Raw genomic sequence first — 22438 nt, forward strand, 5'->3', positions numbered from 1 at the left:
CGCAGATGAGGAAACTAAGGCCCACAGGGATTGAATAATTCCCGGAATATCACAGAGCTAGAAAACAGTGATATCCATACTTGATGCCAGGTCTATCTGACTGTAATACACTTGTTTTTCCCCCCAATAAAATGTGGCCTTGACCTTGTTTACATATGCAAAGTTTGCAACTGGTTTGGGAGATCACAAAAGAAAGAGTGTGCATTCACAGTGCCTGTGGAACTCATCTAATGAAGTAGCTCAGATGGACAGATGGCTCCTAGATTTGCTTTGGGGTTAAGACCCAATAAACCCATGTCAGTTGAAAATATCATAAGTTAAAAATGCATTTAATAGATCTTCCTTGATCTCAGTCTCTCATCGCTGCTCAGCCTGCTCACTCTCCTTCTGTGAAGTCTGAGCTGGCTACACCTCCTCCTTCCCTTTGCTTCTAGCTGCATCTTTGTGACTCCCACCATGTCCAAAGTACACCTGGTCCAGGGCTTCATCCTGAAAAAAATATGTTGGAATCGCTTAAGGACCTCATCAGTGAGGCCTGCTGGGATATCAGCTGGAGCAACATGAACCTGCAGAGCATGCTCTCATCCCATATCTCTTTGGTGCACCTCACCCTGTGCTCCAAGGGCTCGGATATATACCACTGCAACCACAACCTGCCGATGGGCATGAACCACACCAACATGTCAAAAATACTAAAATGCGCTGGCAACGAAGACATCATTACCCTAAGAGCTGAAGCTAATGTGGACACCTTGGCACTAGAATTTGAAGTTCCAAATCAACAAACAGTTTCAGACTATGAAATGAAGTTAATGGGTTTGGATGTTGAACAACCTGGGATTCCAGAACAAGTGTATAGCTGTGTAGTAAAGATGCCTTCTGGTGAATTTGTGCATATATGCCAAGATCTCAGTCATATCGGAGATGCTGTTGTAATTTCCTGTGCAAAAGACAGAGCGAAATTTTCTGCAAGTGGGGAACTTGAAAATGGAAATATTAAGTTGTCAGAAAAAGTAATGTCAATAAAGAAGAAGATGCTGTTACCATAGAGATGAATGAGCCAGTCTAGCTAATTTTTCACCGAGGTATCGCAACTTCTTTACAAAGCTACTCCACTCTCTCCCATAGTAATACTCAGTATGGCTGCAAACATACCCCTTGTGTAGAGTATAAAATTGCTGACATGGTACATTTAATGTGCTATCTGACTCTCAAGACCAGGATGAAGAAGGATCTTAGGCATTTTTAATATCCAAGAAAATAAAACTAAGCTCTTTGAGAACTGCTTCATGTCAACATGCCCTTAAAAGTCTCTCCTGTCACCAAATGTGTACCTCTGAGTACATATGGAGATCACGTTTTCTGCAAATAACCTACCTTTTTATTGTCCATTTTCTACAATTTAAAACATAAAGTCTGAAGTCAAATCTGGTCTTATTAACCTAGAACTACTTCTGCCTTATCTACAAATACTCTATAGAATTTTTATAGCAAAAGGGTTTTTTGACTATTAATACAGTTTTAAGAAGCGTGTTTTCAATTTAAATAAAAGTTATTTGAATTTCAAACATCAAAAAGAAAAAAAAACACATTTAATACCCTAATGGTTAGGGTATTAAATGTGTTTTTTTTTTCTTTTGGTAGGGCCTAACCTACCAATCATCATAGCTTAGCCTAGCCTACCTTAAACATGCTCAGAATACAACAGCCAAAATACACTGGCAGCAAAGTACACTAGAGGATTGGCTGTGTACCTCGTGGGTGCCTGCCTGGGAGCCATGGCTCACTGCCTCTGCCCAGCTTCACAAGAATGTCTACTGCCTATCACTAACCTGGGGAGAGAGCACAGTTCAAAATTTGAGGAATAGCCCTAACCAGTTTGGCTCAGTGGATACAGTGTCGGTCTGCGGACTCAAGGGTCCCAGGTTCGATTCCAGTCAAGGGCATGTACCTTGGTTGCGGGCACATATCCAGTAGGAGGTGTGCAGGAGGCAGCTGATTGATGTTTCTCTCTCATCGATGTTTCTAACTCTCTATCCCTCTCCTTTCCTCTCTGTAAAAAATCAATAAAATATATTTTTTAAAAATTCGAGGTATAGCTTCTTCTGAATGCATATCATCCTCACACCATCTTTTTCAAAGTCTAAAAACTATAAGTCAGGGACCATCTGTATACAATACAACATATATAATAAAATCACTCCAGTTTAACAATTACCTAGAAATGACATGACCTGTTCATCTACAGCACGCCTGCCAGTCAAGTCCAGGTGACACAGAGAGAATAGAGGACATACCCTTCCTGAGCATGCTCCCAGCTTTCTGATCATGCTTTTTCATACATTCCCTCCTAACATATGCCATCACAGGTAATAAAATAGGAACTAGAATTCAACACTGAGCAAGAAAATGTCCTGCTTCGGGACCACATAGCAACCAGATGTCCACAGAGGAAGGTCTGGGAAAGACAATTAAATACAGTACTTTCCCTCCAGGGCAGTATTGATCAAAGGAGAAACACATATACATGTTTCATCATTCAAATGCTAATGAATCTATAAACCTCATTATTTCTTATCTATCTTTGAGTTTCCGCAGCAGTTTTTGATGACATGCTGTATTTCTGACAATAATGTTTGCACTTTTTATTCGAATTTTCTAGCCCAATAACAGACAGGAAACCTTTAGTGAAAAAAAAAAAATTAAAAATAATTCACTGAATATGGTACCAGAGCATGCATTATCTGCAAACTGAGAATAGATACTAACTTTTCAACTCTGCTTAAAGTGTAACTGGTTTCAAACAAGGCTTATTACTAGGAACAACAACAACAACAAAACATTTACAGAGACACCAGAAGACATTTCCTATGAGGATTTTAAAATTCTCAGAAGGTAAATACTATGAAAAAACGTAGTGTCAGAGGGCTTAGTCAGAACAACTAACTAGCTCAGATATCCATGCAGAAACAGAATGCTCTTTGTTTTCTTTCCTATTTATGTCCTTCTCTTTATTACACTTTTTAATGTATTTTTTGTTGTCATTGTCAATGTTTATTTGTTTTCAGAGAAGCAGTGGGATATGTTGTAAACCCCAGGACATTTGGAGTCAAAAAGGTCTAGGTCAGTGGTTCTCAACCTGGGCTGCACATTAGAATCACCTGGGAATCTTTTTAAAATCCTGATTTCTGGGCCTCATCCTCGGAAAATTCTGTTTCTTTGTTATGGGGTGGGGCCAGGACATTAGTAACAAAGAAACAGAATTTCCAGAGGATGAGGCCCAGAAATCAGGATTTTAAAAAGATTCCCAGGTGATTCTAATGTGCAGCCAAGGTTGAGAACCACTGGTCTAGGTTCAAATGTGCCTGCTACTTACTTTAAAATGACCTTGAGCAAGCTAATTAATCTCTCCGAGCCCCAGTGTTTTCACCTGTAAAATGGGGTTACTAATTATTAGAGCTACCTGTGTGACCTAATAAAATTTGCTCAGAATTTCTGAGATGTGGGTTTCTTCTATGTGGAATGAAATTAATATCTACTGTATAGGGTATGCCAAGGATTAAATGTGATAATAGCTATACACACTTAGCTCCATACCAAGTGTCAAGCAAGTTCTGAATAAAATGGCTGTCAGGAATTTTTTCTAGAAATACATGCGCATGGCAGAATATTTATAAAATATCCCAACAGTTAGGGATAATCTTGGTATATTTTGGTGTACTATCTTCCAGCCTTTTTCTATGTATATACTTTTGTATGTAGCTGAGATTATATTATCCATAGTTTCATGGTTGCTATAACTTATATGATAAATATTTCCCCCAACATTATAAATTCTTTATAATCATTATTTCAATAGCAGCATAATATTACATTTTGGGATATAATACAATCTGATTAATTAAATTAGGATTTTGCTATTATAAATACAACTAGTGGCCCGGTGAACAAAATTAATGCACATTAAAAGGGAATTAACTAGAGGAAATATTTTAACATTGCTATTTGCCCTTTCTTTATAGTAGAAGTGTCCCGCCAGCCCCACCCCCATTGGGCAATATCAAGACCCGGCCAGCCCAACCCCCATCAAGCCCTACCGAACAGAGGATGCAGCTGGGGTGGGGGGTGAGGCCTCATGGGGGCGTGGCCTCAGGTACCCCAGCCCTGGCCTGGTGCCACGCAGCCTCAGGTCCCTGCTGATCAGTCCTTAAGGCATCACGGCGTGATGACGTCACAGTGTGATGACCATTTGCATATTAGCCTTTTATTATGATGATACTATGTCATTAGCCACATTTCTGAATATTTCTGCTTAGTTCTATTTTCTAAGGGCTTACCGATAGCCCTGTGCCAAGAGATACACTGAGTTGGGTGAGTTTGGGGAAAGAAATATAAAGAAAGATAAATTTCTCCAGCAACAATGAAAGAGAGTAAAGGAAAGCAAAATATTGTTATAGTGATGTGTAAAGGAGAGAGAAACTAGAAAAACGCAACACAGACACCTTCTTTCCAAAGGCCTATGCAGCGGTTCTCAACCTATGGGTTGCGACCCCTTTGGCGGTCGAAGGACCCTTTCACAGGGGTCACCTAAGACCATCCTACATATCAGATATTTACATTACAATTCATAACAGTAGCAACATTACAGTTATGAAGTAGCAACGAAAATAATTGTGACTCATGGTTGGGTCACAACATGAGGAACTGTATTTAAAAGGCCAGAAGGTTGAGAACCACTGGCTATAGTTTAACAAATGTATAATTTAAAAAAGTACTGACTAGAGAATTTCTGGTGTCCCAAGGAGTCTCTACATATTAAAAAGGAAAATCCTTGAGACAGATCTACAATCCATTGCATCGTTAGCTCAAATGCTGGAATTTGGTACCCATTCAAGGGGGTCTAGAGAACATTAGACGTTCACAGACCTGAAAATTAGGCATGGTCCCACAGTCCTTCGGAAATGGAAGAGAGACCTTTCACGGATATCCCCACTTACTTCTTGATTTTTTAATGCAGCATTAGTAGCTTAAAAGGCCCAAAGGGTTTGTTTTTCAGATACTGATGTAAATTAGCTAGATTCCTGTATACAAATATCTATATTTGTTAAAGTGTAAATTTTAAAAAAAGGCATTGAAATTACATTTTGATAGAAAATGCGAATGAGTTACCAACCACCATACATACCTCTGCTTCCCCCTTTGATGAAAAAGGTCTTTTATTTCTCAACCCAAATTGAACAAACCAGTTTAAAAAAAAAAAAAAAAAGGAGAGAGCAAAGTAGAGCTCAAGGACCTTGGATCACAAGTTGTGAAGCTCTTATTTAAATCATCATCTGAGTGGAGATGCATTTCTGCTAACTCAGACTTGGTGACTGAGGTTGGGGTAATGGAGGTAAAGGGTTAGGCAATCCATTTCCTTGGATAGTGTGGGAGAAAGGATTTTGACAAACCTGTGTATTTGAAGAGAAGTGTAATCTGTCTCTTCCTCAGGAGAGCTTTTTCCCATGTTCATCAAGTTTGTTTCTTTTGTCATCATAAGAAACCAGGTAAAATTTTCTTCTCCACTAGTCTTTCCCTCGCATACATTCCTCCTTACTGGCTCTTGGGTTTTGTCAAAACAAAATTACCATGGATCCTGGGGTAGGACTCGATTTTTTATCCTATTGATCTTTATATCTGGTAGTTGCAGTTGTAGCAGTGAATTTCTATTCATTGAAAGTCCCCTGGGCTTGCGGCTTCACACCAGACATGTGTGGAGGGGAGTGGACAGAGGCCTCCTACTTGGACCACATGCTTTTGGAGCTTCCCATCTGACACAGACCAAAGCACAGTAGGATGCCCAAGGGAAAAACAGAAATAAAGGAATCAAAAGGTTTCATTTCCATCCATACCTTCAGATATATCTCTAGCTCCACTTATATGGTTACAATGTAAATAGCACATGTGTTATACCAGGAGTGTTGGATTATGACTCAAGTCAAATAAGTCCATGTGAATATTTGTTATGAAACTATTTTCTATTTGTAAACAGTTTATTCCTAGTTTTATAAAACCCTAAACTTATAAGATGTAGGAAAGGCACACAATCAGAAATGATTTCAAATGCTAGCTCAAGTAGGCAATTACCTCACAAACTCTGTACTTGGGCCATACTCGTAAAAATCCTAAATTTCTCAACACTGAGTATCTTGACAATTCTGCCTTCAACTGTCAATTGCCTGACAGTTGTGTCTCCCAACTCAGAAACTCACAATCCTATTCTATGGCCAAATTTGAAAGATTCATTGATATAGAAAAACGAACATACTAGTATAGCTGAGAACATATTTGACAATGTAAAATAAAGTCCACTTAGTTCATGTATTAAATTCCCCTAGAATATGACATCCCTTGTATCTTTTCGCAGAACATTTTTTTGCCTATGTAGCTTCTGCCATTGTGTCATTTTAGTGTTTTCCACAGTCACCTCACTTATTATATTCTCTCTGTCCTTGTGACAATTATGAACTATTTTTGTTATAAATTATCTTCTCAAGTTAAACTGCTGCAACCAATCTCATTTTCAGCAAAAGACCTTAAGTTAGGTGTAGAGTAGTCTCAGAAGCAAAACAGCAGAATTTTATTTGTATTTTTAGTCTATTCATAGGTTTTTATTTGGCATTGAAATGACATTTCAGCAAGATTATATTCCATATTTGTAATACAACTGTTTAAAGGCTCACAATTAAAAAACTACTATTAGTACCATTTGTAAAAATGAATACTAGACACATTAATAACACTGATTTCCACAACTGAGAGGACAGTTGGGGTAAAAAATATTTTTGTAAGTGAAGGGAAAAAGTTTTTCTCAATGTGTAGAACTATGCTATCACCGCAAAGAATTATTTAGATATATGTTCTACTCAGCTTTAGAGATATGAATGAATGCAAAAGGAAGATCAGGGAGGTGAAAGAAAGCAGGAGAGAAAAAGAGAAAGAGTGACAGAACATGAAAAAATATTTTTGTTCTTTTCAAATATTCAGGACTTTTTATTATGTGACATTTCTCAGTGGTATTAAACATAGTGGTCAATTTTCAAGATTAACACACTTTAAGTATATCTATGAGTTAATAAATTTACATAAATTTTTGTGTTTTTTTGCTATTTTCTGTCTGGTCCATCTATTCCCTTTATGCCTTTAGCATTTCGTCCTGCTGTGGCCTCTGAGAAGACACTCCAATCTTGGATCTCATTAGAAGACCAGCTGACTAGTCGACAATCATTTCAACAAGACTCATTCACTGGGTCTCTCTTTGCACACATATCCCTTTATAGATTTACCCTGAGTACATTCCAATGATTAAATCATGTTAAGTTTCCTGGCTCCTCTAAAATAAGGTTATTTTTCTCCCAAGAATTTGAAATCATCATTCATTTAAAAAGAGATGCTGATTATCAATCCAAAACAGAATTGCCGTTACAAAGCAAATATTAAATAACTGTGGGCATTCACCAATGATTTCTAGAATACAAATGATCATGTGAAATATAGTTGATTGTACTGTCATTTTTATCCAACTTTATCAAGTGATCATTTTAATAACTTTCACTGCCTTATTTCCAACATGTACATTTAAAATGCAAAACTTATTTTTGTGATTCTACTAAAGATCTTATATAGAACCAAGGGAAACTACTATACAAATGCCATTACCTAGAAGTTTGAAATTCTAAGACTACAAAAGGGTTAATTAATTACATTATCTGTAGCATTACCCAGGCTACATTCTGCCTGGGAGGCATATGGATCCACTCAGCTGCTGAATTTGAAAGAGCTGTGTCCTTTTCATGCAGAAGAAAAATCATCGACATAACCTTCTTCCACCCCCACCATAAGCACTAGATGTTTCTTTTTTACCTGATTAGTTTGCTTCTGGTGAGATAATTGAAAGAACCAACATTAAATAAGTACCAAACTATTTCATACCATCCTGAAAATCTGAATGCTGCATCATGTATTTCAACCAGTGTCCATTTACTGAGATTCTATTATGTTCTAGACAAAATGCTAGACATTGGGGTGGGCTGGGAGATTCAAAGATGAATGAGAATCCAAACCTACTCACCAGAAACTCATATCAGAGTAAGTTCATAACAAGTTAAGCAAAAAATGAAACACTGACAAAAGCATTCCAAGATTTTATTTATTAAGAAATTAGTGGTGGCCCTGGCTGGTGTGGCTGTTTATTGGAGCTCTGTCACAAACACCAAAGGGTCTCAGGTTCAATTCCCAGTCAGGGCACATACCTAGGTTGTAGGTTTGGTCCCCCATTGGGGCTTGGTGCATAGGAAAGGCAACCAATCAATGTTTCTAGCTCTTTATCCCTCTCTCTTCCTCTCTGTAAAAAATCAATAAATTATATTAAAAAATAAATAAAATAAAATTTAAAAAGGATTTTCCTAAAAAAAAAAAAATCAACGGAAAAAATACCTTGAGAAAGGATTACAAAAAAAATTTTAAAGAATAACTACCATTATCTTACCTAACATAATTATTTAATATCACCAACTATCTAATGTCTAAATATCTAATCATCTCTTAAATGTCATGATTTTTAAAATTAGTTTGTTTAATTAGGAACCAAATGTGTTCAACATATGGCAATGGGATGATGTCTCTTCAAGTCTCTTTTATGGGTTCCTTCTCTTTCTGTCTCTGTCTTTCTCTGTGTCTCTGTCTCTCCTCCCTGCTTCTCTCTCACATCTAAGTTTCTCTCTCTCCTTCTCACTCTCTCTCTCCATCTCCCTATCCCTTCCTCTCTCTAAAATCAATAAAGATATCCTCAGGCAGGGATTTAAAAAGAAGAAAGAAAGAAGGAAAAAACTTAGTGGTGGTGTGTGAGTTATTTCCTTAACTAATTTATATGGTATAAATTAATTCTACAATTGTTTGGTTCATTTTATTTTTTAATTCTTTCTTTCTACTTCTAGTTTTACTCCTTCTGTGTTTCTTTTTACTTTTAATACCTAAAAAAAAAAAGTCCTCTAAAATGCATATAGTATCATGGAAAAAAATGCCAAAAAGCAAAGGGAAATTCGGGGTAGACAAGTAAATTGAAATGGAACAAATTAGTATACTAAATTGTACATCAGAAACTCCTGAATAAAAGTATAGATGGCAAATGAGCTCTCTCGTGGTCAAAGATAAAGGAGACATAATTCATAGTTTCCAAAATATTGGCAGCATTTCAGCAGCTTCTAAGGATCAGCACAACTTCTCTGAGAGGTAAGTTGGAGGTAACATTAAACTTGAATCTAAAACAAGGAGTTGTCCTGGAGGAGCAAACAATATTCCCCAACCACCCAATCCCTTGGCAGAGTGCAGGTTTTGAATATGAAATGTCAAAGTTTGCATTGCTATATAACTTTTTATTAGACAAGCAATATTTAATTGAATAGATCAAATGTTATTTTACTTTCTATTGTCAAGATACATTTTTAAGTTGGGGTTTAGTTTATTTCTACATAATGACTTATTTTTATTAATACTCAATAATATTTTTGTCAAAATTATTATGATTTTAACATTTAAATTTGTATAAATTTCTGATTTTACTTGGCATTCTATAATAGGCATATACTTTCTTTAGTTGTTGATTTGTTTTGAGAGTTTAGTATCACTTTTAAGAATCCTAAATTTTTAAAAAATAAAATACTATGATTATTACCAATGTTTCTATATTTCATATTATAAATATTAAAAATGTTCTTGTCCTTTTATCCCAGTGTTCCTGTCATCACACAACCTGAGGTTTGCTCTGTTGCCTCCACTGTCAACTCTTAAACCATGCACACCTTTTTCACCAACCATCTGAGTAGAATTGCAAACTCCCCAAATAAAAAAAAAATTTAAAAAACACACAGAAAAACTTTACAAATTTACTAAATAAAACCTGTTCTGCACACCTGCCCACCACAATAAGATGATTGCCTACTATGTGATCATGTGACAGGTTGAGACTCAGAATTTCATGGACATCTAGCACAGACACAAGGATAAAAGTATAATAATGCCAACACTGTTGTTGGAAAACATGGAATTCAACTTAAAAAAACAAACAAACACACAATTGTATTGCTTGTTCACTTGCAAATTTACCTTTGACCATTAGGCAAGTCACCAAAATTCTTTGTTTCTTAATTTCTTCATTTTGTATATGGATCTGCTGAAATAACATTTTCTGGTTTTCATGGATATTTTGTAGAATAACCTATTCATGATTATTAAGTGACTATGAAATTAAATGACAACCATTCCTTGTTTCCAGAAGCCATATTATTTTTAAACCTTAACTTCTGGTAGTTCGATAAGAGGATCTACATGTGGATAAATTAGGTTAAAGTAATTTAGGCAAAGTAGCAGGTTACTCAGCAGTGAAACACCTAGATTAGGTCAAAATTGATCGTTTTCCAGATGTTTGGTCTGCATGAGACCACTAACTACTTGCATTATATATTTTATTGCACTGATGAGAGATCTTTTGTTGTCATATAATAGCAGCCTATATGTTCATGTCAGGGATTCAGGCATTCCGAACACGGCTATATACCGAAAGTACAAAAAATCCTTCACAAAATGTCATTTCAAAACTGAAAAACAAATCAGCCAGTTTGGTGGAAAGTTCAGTCAGCCAGCTTGGTGACTTACAGATAAGACAATTTACCAAAGGACTGAACTTCCCTTGTATGTTTCAGGGATCTCTTTTGGCTCCATACAGGGAGTCAGAGAGAGGCGGAGGAGGAGGGGAGGGGCTTGGAGAAATGTGTACTTGGAGTCTAACCCAATAAATAAGTCAGAGGGAATACATTTTCTATGAGCACGGGTCATTTTCTACACTCTTGAGTTGAGCATGACCTAGAGATAAATCACTTTATCACCTCTTAGGCAAACTTCTCCGGTCTGCTATTTCTTAATTTATAAAATGGGAAGGCTGCCCGGAGGAATTATGGCCTGTCACCTAGAAAATGTTTGAGCTCCCTTACAGTCACTAGGCAGCATTTATTGAGCGCCCACTGTGTGCTTAGCGCTGTGTAAATACAAGGTGTCAGGTTAACAAATCGCAATCCTTCTGGCTGCAAAATAATTTTTAAAAACCTCAGCTCCATTAATATTCTGTGCCATATGATGGAAAAAGGTCTAAATTCTACTGCTTTTGCTTTTACAGATAATTTATGAAAAAAATGAAATATTAACTAGGAACGTGGTAGAATGGCTTTCTGTTTCGCTAGGAGATGACAAATGAAGCCGCATAGGCACACATTTGAATAAGGAATTATCAATCAACCTCAAACTTGACCCACAGCTGTCATCCCTATAAATTAATGTTTACCATTTTTAAGTATGCGCAGGACATCTGGAAACACACAGGCTGTGGCTGGTGAGACATTTCCAAGAAATAGTATATCAAAAGCTAATTATAGCAGCAGTGAGCCCAAGTGTCATTTTGTTATGGTGAATTATAGGCGGGGAGCTGTGTCACCGCAAACTGTTATTCATAACGAAATCATAATGCTTTTAAGTTTTAATTAATCTGCTTAGCTTTAGTTGCAAGGGAGAAGCTTGCTTAACTGTTAAGCGGCCGAGGCTCTCTCGGGCTACCCTGAAACTGAATCCGAGCACCTGAGGGAGCGAGACCACATTATCAGGCTGCCATTGCGTCTATTAAAGGGAATTTCTTTTAATATGCCAGAGTCTGAATATTTCTTTCTATTTCATTATCCAAAAACCAATTAATTTTCTATAAGAGCACCAAATTAATTACAAAATACTATGGAAATCAGAGATGTCTCTCCTTCCCCACCATTATGGAAATGCCAAGCCCCTTGGCAGTGAAGTCTTTCGAAGGTACTGCTTTTTCTCCTTAGTTTAACATTTTATTTGTGATGTCAGGAAAACCCTAAGAGCTGGCATTTTTATTTCCCCTTCACATTTTTTTTTTTCTTCCCATTGCTTACTCAGTCCACATGCCTTCTATTTAATTATCCTTACCTCGTGAGGGTGAGCTGGAGAAAGCATATTTTTCCATAAAGAAATCCCTCTTATTCATTGTGGCTTTCTTGGATTTTTATCTTCTCTGCCCATCCATACTATGAACTACTCATGGGCAGGGCCATGTTATAAATGTATTCTCTATCCAACACCATCTCCTACCAGTCCTTGGTAGGAACATCTATTCTGAATCCATCCTAGGGACTTAGTAAATTCTTATCAGCTGACAGAAATCTAATTTTAAATTTGCAAAGAGAAATTAAAATGGATTGGACTTGCAATCCAAAATAAACCCCAAAAGAGAGACAGTCACAGAAACCTATAGAGTTTGTTCACCAAGCAACCCACAAGAAAAATAATAGCCATGACTTGTGGCTATTTAAAATTCTGTTAAGCGAGCAAATTTTTCCTTCTGAAGAATTTATAATGACCTTATATAAAAGGGGAACAGTAAAAGAAAATGCAACAAAATATATATGTACCTAGGATGATAATATTTGATAATAAATTTTAATTTTGCCATCTCTTAAATAAAGGCATTAGCTTATCTTCTAACTTTTATTTAAAGCAGTAGAACCTTTTTCATATGAAATTGTGGGAGGAACTTCTCTTCCCTCAAAAGTTGCTTAGATTGCAGCAGGTCCTGGTCCTGTGTTGCCCTCTGAGATTTCCCTTGGCCCAGAGGTGACTCCCCCACCATCTGAAAAAAAGGCCTTGGTCTCTGAAAACCCCATCTGAATATCACTGGGAAAGTCTTTCTGGGGGCAAACCTACATCACACCTTCTCTGTTTCTCTGAAACACCCATCACGATGACCCAGCAGGCATTTCATACACCTTTTCTTGATTTAGCATTAGGGTCAGTGACTTTCATCGCTTTCTATCTTGAATTGGTGATTTATCTCTTAGGATATATGCCTATATTAGAAGAACTACAATTTACAAAAGTACAGTATTTTCCCCATGTTTTTGGTACCATTTACCTAATTTAGCTTCTAGATGAATTTATGGTAAGAAAAAACACCATGCTGTAATTTGTGTAGCAGTAAACAATCATTTAAACAAGAGCTCTTCTTCAACCAGTTTTTAAAGAACCATGTGATCTCAAAGTTGTGAAAGACACAGGTGAGGCCAACTTGGCCTTTTTCCCCAGAACCTCGGATCGGTTTCACTTTATTTAAATGGAAAGCCCCGTAGGGGTACTGCCTGGCTTCTAAGGCCTCTTCCCAGCTTCAGAGTCTGCAGTTCTCTGGCAATGAAGGTAGTCTCCTACTCTACATATCAAATAATGCAGCCACTTCTATATCTGCTTCCTCAAGAGAGGGAGGGAATTAAAGAAGGAAGCTGGTGTGTACCTATTTAGTCCTAAATCAAACACAGGAAGGCAAAAGATTTAATTAACTTCTCTTTAGCAGGTTATTTTGTCTGGTACTTTTAAACATTATTATGGTTTAGTGCAGTCCCACCGAAGTGCCAACCATACTTTGAAGCCGCAAAACATAGTCACTTAAATCAAATTAAATCAATTGTGTAAGGGGCAACAGGATTCTGTGTACCCTATTTCTAATAAGGAAACTGCAGCATCGCCTTAGTGACTTACAATATAAGGCCACTCTTTGTGTCGAGAATTCTTTGGCCCTCCAAAATAGGTTTTGTCCCTCTGACTCTGGGATGCAAATATATATATTCCACAATTCAGATGACAGGGATGTTTGTGCTCTCTGACCTATTTTAGGCTCTAATGCTACCTCAATAATGGTAACTTTTTATCTCTATCATAAAACAACAAAAAATTAAAAAACAAAAAAAAATACGTTTTATAAAAAAAATATTTTTATTTATTTCAGAGAGGAAGGGGGAAAGAGAAATAGATATAAACATCAATGATGACAGAGAATCATCCATCAGCTGCCTCCTGCATGCTTCCTATTGGGGACTGAGCCCACAACCTGGGCATGTAACCTCATCAGGAATGGAACCATGACCTCCTGGTACATAGGTCGAGGTTCAACCACTAAGCCACACCGGCCGAGCAGAAAAATACCGTATTTTTCCATATATAAGACGTCCTCATGTATAAGAAGCCCCCTGCTCACTTTTCCAATCCAAAATTTAAAAATTAATATTTTAAACATAAAACAGAACACATTTTTACTTAGTGATTACTACAGGTAATGTTCACATACCAGTACTATGATATTACACAGCATATCACTTTATTCAGCCTCCGTTGCATCAATGCTCTCTTCTTCATGACTATTAGTTCCAGAAATATCAATTTCTTTAATTTCTATTGTATCACTGCTTTCTTCTGAGTCACTGTCTATGTATGTGAGATCATCCTCAGTTCTGTCCATGGCATTGCTAATTCCATATTTCTTGAAGGACTTCACAATCACCTCTTGTTTGACGCCATACCATGAGTTTAGGACCCAACTGCAGACCTCAGTAATGGTTGTTTTTTTTCACGCTTCCTGTCAGTATCAAGTTATCACCTGCTTTTTACTCCATCTACTCCATTCTTCTCTCATCTGGGCTTTAAATGGCTTATTGATGAAAACATCTAGTGGCTGTAGCTGACCTGTAAGCCCACCAGGAATAACTGCTAGGTGTGTTTGCAAATCTGATGCAACCCTTTTTGACTTTTCTGTTAAATGTGCTCAGAACTGATCAAAGACAAGTATAGCTGGCTTCTTTAAGAGCCCCCCAGGTCTTCTGGACCAAACCTTTGCAAACCAAATGGCTATAATGTCTTTATTCATTCATCCCTTCTCTTGAACTTGCACAATAATGCCAGGTGGTATGGTCTCTTTTGGATATTTTTCCCTCTTAAAAGTAAGCATAGGAAGCAGTTTAATACCATCTGCACAGAATGAGAGCACAGCAGTGTAGTGTGTCTTTTCATGGCCACTTGTTTTGATGGCCACTGTTTTGATTCCTTTCACATCAACTGTTCTGTTGGAAGGCACATCAAAATTGGGAGGCATCTCATCCATGTTTGCAATCTGACTTGGTTCAAAATCGTATTTTTTTCTGAAGTTGTATGACATAGGAGTGAAGCTGTTGGATTTTGTCCTCATAAACTGGTAGCATTTTCTGAGCTAACTTTGTTTGTGTTCTCATGGCCAACCCTACTCTCCTCATGAAACTGAAGCACCATTTTGCCTTTCCTGTAAAATCAACAATGTTCATTTCACTTGCAAACATTCTTGCCTGACATTGAATAAGCTTGGTTGACACACATAAGCCGCTCTGGCGCTGCTCCATAATCCAGGTCTTAAGTCTCTGCCCAAGTTTGCCCATTTTGCTGATTTTCCTCTTAAAGCCTTCTTCTTTTTGCCATCTTAATGAGTTGTTCTTCCTGTTTTCTCCACTGTCTGATCAGACACTCAATGGGAGGAGATCCAAATGGTCTCTCTGCAGCTCTGTTTCCATGCTCTTTTGCATAGCTGATTACATTCAGTTTGATTTTTGCAGAGTAAGACAATTGCTCACTGGTATTTATCTTTTTTTTTTTACACCTTTATGGGCTCAGAATGCTCTGGTCCCTCTTGCATCTGTGCACTCTCCACCTCCTCCAATTACAGCATCAGCTGACATCAGTATCATTAGGCTCATGATAGGAGGAAGCCTGTTTGACAAGGAATGGGCAGCTATGCACCCACGTGGCTCCCTCCTCGGCTGACTTCCTTGTATAAGATGGAAAAATAGCATCTTATACATGGAAAAATATAGTAAGCCTTTTTATTTGATTTCTAATACAAAAGAAGAGCTAATTCTGGCATAATAATGGCTAAAATGCTGCTTAAATCTGCATTTGCCTCACAGCCAACAGCAGAGGACAAGTTGCAACAGTGGTGGATAAAGAATTAAAACATTTGGAGACATTAGATTCATATTTTCTCTTAATAAAATTACATATTTGAGCCTATAATGATGAGCCACAGTCAGAGCTTCTCTGAGTTAGCCACTCCCTTAGAATCTACCTTCCTTTAATTTAAAAACAGGAGCTGACAGGAGCAGTTTTGCTCAGTTCTTGCCTTTGTGTCAGCTTGTGGCTCAGAGAGAGAAAGGGTTTTTTCCCAGGAGTCCATCAGATTGCCTCACCTGTGGAAACAGGAATAGGGCAGACATAGCAAGTGAGGCCTGCTGTAGATAACAGTCCCCATTTATGTCGTGTCCAAGAGCGACCATGACACCAAACCTGAAAGACTCCCCGAAGGTCATTGCCAGCAACTTGAAGTCGTCTTTTAAGAGGAGGGAAGAAAGAACACCTGGCCATAATTTACATTTCAATGGCCTCACATCCCAGAGTACCCGATTTGAGCAAACAAGACCACAGATTTCTTTAAAAAATATATATATATATATATATTTTTTATTGACTTCAGAAAGGAAAGGAGAGGGAGAGATAGACACATCAATGATGACAGAGAATCATTGATTGTCTGCCTCCTGAGCGCCCCCCACTTGTGGTCACCCCCACTGGGAACCCAGGCATGTGCCTTGACCAGGAATCGAACTGTGACCTCCTGTTTCATAGGTTGACGCTCAACCACTGAGCCATGCCGGCTGGGCAAGACCACAGATTTCAACCACTTCTTATAGGCTGATTATCAGACTGTTACAGGGAAACCCCTGGTTGGCCTCCAATCCGGGCTGCCTGCTGCTGTGTCCAATAAGGAAGGTAGGGTTGAATCTTATATGGCATTTATTGAGAAGGCCAGCCAACCCAGGAGACAGGGCGCTTTCAAGCATTTAAATCCTGTCTTAACAGCAAAGTGCAGAGGACAGGATTATAAAGGGGAATGGGCTTGGGTGAGGTAGGGAACGGAATGCTACTATGTGCAGTCCTGGAGGTTCACAGACATCAGCTATTGCCTTTGATGAGATGATGTTTTGACTCCTGGTGGGTTGGTCTGACTATGCTTATCGGTTCTGCTGGCTGCATTCACAGCTGAGTCACCTCCTTAATCACTTCGCACAGTCCTTGAAAAGGAAACTTAAAAACTTAACCCCCTATTCACATAAGTATATATGTTCTAAGATTTAAAATAACATGATTTTTTTCTTATTAATTCAGATGCTCTATCTATCAGATTGTAAGTCCTCCTATCAAGATCTATTACATAAATAAGGAAACCAGTGGAACAGAGTTAAATAACTCACCTGGAATCACACAGCTAGAAAGTGAGGGACTGAGATACAACATGTTCTCCCAGTGAATTGAGACTAAAAAAATCAGATTACTAGATCAAGTTCAGTTGGCCAGGTAAGTGAGCTTTGAGGACTAAACAAGATATCCTGTGCAAGGGCTCAGCACAGTTTGTTACCCGGAAAGAAAATTAACATTTATTAACATTCGCTCTTGCCTCCCTTTCTTCCTCATCTCCTACTCCCCTTACTCCTTGTGGTTATGCCTCCAAACCGCAGCTTTTCTTTGGATTTTCTCTGACTTTAACATGCTTCTCTGGAGATGCTGACACCTGAAAGTGCAGGGAGTGCCAGATGCTGAGACCTGACGCAGTTAGACACAGGGAAGATAATGCTGTCTCTGTTATTTGAACTGCCCCTTTTGCCTGCCAACCTCTGAGTGGTCCTCTTTGCCATAGAAAGATGCGTACAGTCAGACCTAGATTTTGTAACTAATAGCACCAGATCAACCATGTCTGCATTACACAGCCTTACTTCCCTTCCGGTCATGCCTCACCTATGTGCTCAAATCCACAGGCTTCTTCAGCTGAATGCTACAGTTACTAGTAGCACTGGGACACCTAGGCAGAGGATCCTCTGTGGGTCACACACTGTTATGCGTTTGTTTAATCTCTGAGTTTATTCCTCTTCTCAACCCTACTTAAATACTTAGAAGTCCTGAGAACAATCAGACCGGCTCCTTCCCTTTATGGAAAGTTCTATTTAATTGGTTTTGGACTCAGTTATGATTACTGCCTTCTGAATCAGCTCTTTAGAGCAAAAAAGGGTGTGTTTCTTTTGTTTGTGAACTGCCTGTTCTAGGACACAGTCCTCGTCCTTTGTGAAAAGTCTCATCTCCAATTCTTACCACTCGTGTAATACTCTGTCCATCTAAGTTTGGGTAACTAAAGACATTCATTATTATTTCTTGGCCTAATTTTACTACTTCCCCAGAAACTTTAAATGCTTCTGTCTCAGATTCATCAGTCTATTACACATTCCTCTTGTTAATTATTTATTACAGTGGCATAAAAATTATCTTCACTGCCTTGTGGACTTTCTTTTTTCTAAGATTACTCATATTTAGAAATAACTTACTTTGTTAAAAAAAAAACCCCACAAAACAGTACATAGTATCAAATGAAAAAGTACAAACCTGAAAACAAAATTTTTAATTCAGATTCCTCCCTGTAAGCACCTATTTAATGCCCACATACAAAATGTGGTTTTTTTTGTTATGTAATACAATTTTGTGGCATGCCATATTTTCATGTTAATAAATATATTCACATACAATTTTAATGATGGCATAATATTCTATTATGTGGACATGGCATACTTTATTTAACCCATTCCCACTGTTAAACATTTAGGCTGGTACCCACATATATTATGAAAATAGTATAGTAGTAAGCATTTCTCACTGCTAAACATTTTCCTTTAACTAATTATCCCTTAAGATAATCTCAGATATGTGGGTCACTAGGCTGTACACTTTTAGGGCTTTTCTTACAGACTTTCTCACTTATATTTCAGAAAAGTATATCAGCTTATATTCTCATATGCACTGTGGAATATTTACCCACACTCTAGGCAAATTAAATATTATTTTCACTTTTGCCAGTGCTATGTCATTTTAAATTGCATTTTCTGAATTATTAAAGAGAATCAACACATTTCCTGTGTTTTAACTCTATTATTGCTACTAAGTGATTCATGACAAAGGTGGCCTCTTCTGCTGTCACCTCATTCTCCTAAGTCTTAGAGAATTTTTAGATTTGAATCACTGTTTCAAATCTAAAAATTTGTGTTTAAACTGCTAATTACGCTATGACCTTTTTTTTTCCTTTTTGCCAAGTATTTAATCTGCAACTATGATTGCTATTGCTGCCTTTCTGGTGGAGAAATACTATTGCATTCTAGCTTGCCTTTTGGGAGACTTCCCTTTCCCATCTGATACCCTTGCGGTAAACTGAGTTTTCTGCCAGTCTCATTTTTCTAATAGTGGCCAAAGCCTTGCTTGTGGCTAATGTTGTAGGAAGTCATCCCGAGGCTGAGACCCTTCCACACACCGAGACGTCCTCCTCTCTGTAGAGTAAATGCATTTTCACTTCTGTATTCCTTGTGGTACTAGCTTCCATGTTCAGGCGAAGGTCGTCTTCAGGATATTTGTCGCCAAGATCAGGATTTCTCAACCTCAGCTCCAGTCAGGACTAGGTGATTCTTTTTTGTGGGCACTGTCCTGTGCATTGGGGGATCATTCTAGGTCTTTACCCACAGGATGCCTCCAGTACCCTACAGGCATGACAACCAAAAATGTCTCCATTGCCAAATGTCCCTTGGGGGCAAACCTCCCAGTTGACAACCGCTAGTCTAGGGGATATAAAGCTTCTAGCAAGCTAACATCATCTTGGGTTCTATTAAAATAAGACATGGTGTCCTTCTTAAGGTAAGCAGGTGTCTTGAGCTCTTATCAGAAAACACCGGCAGTGTTGACTCTTAAATTTTAGTTGTACATTTTCAGATACACAACACATAGGGCTTCAAAACTAGAGTAACCCAGAAGGTGAGAAAGATTAAAGGTTGCCCATAGAAGGTGTTATCGGTGTTCTGAAGTCATTCTATCCACATTATTTGGGCTTCTGCCTAAATCAATGTTTCCCAAATAGCTATTCCTTTTTTCCCCCCCAAACAAATACCTTTTGCCTCTCACTTTGAAAGCCCTTTCATTTTTAAGTTTACAAGCTTATAGAAGACTCAGGAAGAACTATTTATTTTGTGATGTTTTAAAGGGAGAACTAGGTTAAAAAATATAGAAAGATACATTTCAGCTTCCTTTAAAGAATGGGGTGCCTCAAAAGTCCGTCAATTTCACATCAGTGTAAGTTTAAGCAGATATGAGATCACAGTGTTGTTGGAAGGAATCTCCATAGTGAAAGGATCTAGATTCAGGTGCCTTCTAAGGTTCTTGAAGTTATAAAACCCAGAACGTCTCCTTTATTGAAACCAGACATATACCCTCTTTTTCAGTGGTATACACGTTTGGCATATACAGTCAATGCAATAGTCACCTGGGTGGCCTCACCCAGCCCTGGCTTCTTCCTGGCTGGTGCTGAACATCCAAGGCTCCCTGAACAGCAAGTGCCTCCCATGTTGCTAAAGGCAGCCACAGTTTTTGATTCACATCCCCCATGAAGATCCAGGCAGAAAATAGCCCCAAGTTTTCAACATACATAGAAAAAAAGCCCAAGTAGAAAGTAGGTAGACTAGCAGGGTTTTCCTAGACACACCGGACAAGGAGATATATCCACTCCTCCCTAACCCACTATTGGCAGATCACCCCAAAAACTTTATTATACAGAAGATGGCATCTAGAGCCATAAATTAACAAATTACACATCCCTTACTCTCAGTCCGAATAGGCTTTAAAGAAATCTTAAGACAACACAAATGGAGACATAAACATTAAATTTATTGAGCTTTTCTCTTTAGTAGTTTCACTCCTACACAATTATGCACCCATAGAACCTGGGTTTATGGTCTTATATTTTTCTCCAGCTTTTTTATAAATTTACATCATATTATTTCCAATGCAAGTATAAGCTCCCTGTAAATAGCAACTTTCTTTCTCTCTCTCCTAATGTCATGAAACTTTCCTTCACAGTATATTTTTTACTACTAGTTGTGTCCACATGTATTTGCAGATGGAGTTTGTCAGCTCCTCTCAACAGTATTCTCAAGTAACTGAATGCTAGAAGGCACAGGATTAATCTGCAATCAGATGGATAGCTCATCAGCCACTAACTAATCTGCTTCCAATAGCCTTCAGAGTCACAGTGCTGGGCTGCAAGCAGGGCCTCAAAAAAGTACTGTTGATCCATATTGACTCCCTTTCACTTTAACATTTTCTAAATTCAACAATGAGGTCAGTTAATTCCTTTTTTAAGGATCAAAAGTTGCATCGAGTTGTTAGATGAAATAATCAGTTGGTTGATCTTTTTTTAAAAAAATCACCAGGTAGGCACATCCTGAAATAAAGAAAACTCCATTAACTTTTGAGTCCCATTCGTTCCGTGTCTTGGCTTCTTAGTCGACTGTAAGATTCCTAAGTTCAAAACTGTTTCTTGGTTTAATTGCACACAGTACCTAGTAGAGCATGATGTACGCATAAGCCCTCAGTGAGTGCCAACCGTCACATCCCAGGTAGGGCAGGTCCACAAAAGAGAATAGTTCTTTGCTCAGTCACCTGGGTGGACTGGCTCTTCAGGTGCCATTTCCAGAGAAATGCGCCCCTTCGGTGGAACTGGTAGGGGAAATCTGGAGCAAGGTGTTAGGACACAAGTCTTTTCATCCAGCTTTTATACTTTGGACAATAAAGAGGAGTCTCTAAGCCCTTGGTCTCTCACTGTAGCTTATGCCTGATGTACCTACCTCTCATGGGAAGCACGGTGGTTAAAATCAAACACTCTGAAACCAGATGAGCTCAATCCTGGCTCAACTACTTACTAGTTTCGTGACTTATACAAGTTACTCAATTTCTCAAAGCCTTAGAATAGACATTATAAAAAATAATTACAATAATAATTCTTTTCTCATGAAATTTTTATAATTAAATGAGTGAATAGGTGTTGAGCACTTCAACTAGTGTCTACCACATAAGCTCTTAACCGTAGCTACCTTTGATAATATACATGAGAGAATTAAAAGTGCTCTGTAATATAAGATGTTATGACCGAATCATCGTTTATGCCATAGATCTAACAAAATATGACTTCAGAAATCACCTCCCCCATCTTCAGAGTGATTGTCATGTTACTAGAATTTTCTTAGGTAGCATTATAGGACAGGCTGCCTCAGTCTTCTCCCTTCACTGTAAACAAATATTGAAATTCTCCAACTTTTCAGGTAGGGAGGGAGCTAATGATCTGAAAATCAAGTAAAGAAATACAGCTAACCACCAATTAACTGACAACAAGCTAAAATCCCTAACAAAATTAATGAAGAAATGCTAAGACATGATACGAGATGTGCATGATCTTTCATCTGGTGTTCAGACCACTAGACAATGGCATTCTCAGAACTGAGACCCTCCCAATACACTCTTTTAAGGAGAATGACGAGGTAATGACAATGGTCTCTGCTCCCTGCCTCCCATTTCTGTCTGGTCTCTTTTATTTGGGGAAAGGAGGCTCATAGGCTGGTTGCCTTTTTTC

The 22438-nt window shown here is 38.0% G+C and overlaps 1 pseudogene; it reads left to right on the forward strand.

Moving 5' to 3' along the window:
• The first annotated feature begins 456 nt into the window (after window positions 1-456).
• Window positions 457-1239, forward strand: LOC139013185 (proliferating cell nuclear antigen pseudogene; annotated as a pseudogene).
• Window positions 1240-22438: the final 21199 nt, after the last annotated feature.

The sequence above is a fragment of the Myotis yumanensis genome, unplaced genomic scaffold (assembly GCF_028538775.1).
Source record: "Myotis yumanensis isolate MYYU_CA2020_CCGP unplaced genomic scaffold, mMyoYum1.0.hap1 SCAF_6, whole genome shotgun sequence".
Taxonomy (NCBI): domain Eukaryota; kingdom Metazoa; phylum Chordata; class Mammalia; order Chiroptera; family Vespertilionidae; genus Myotis; species Myotis yumanensis.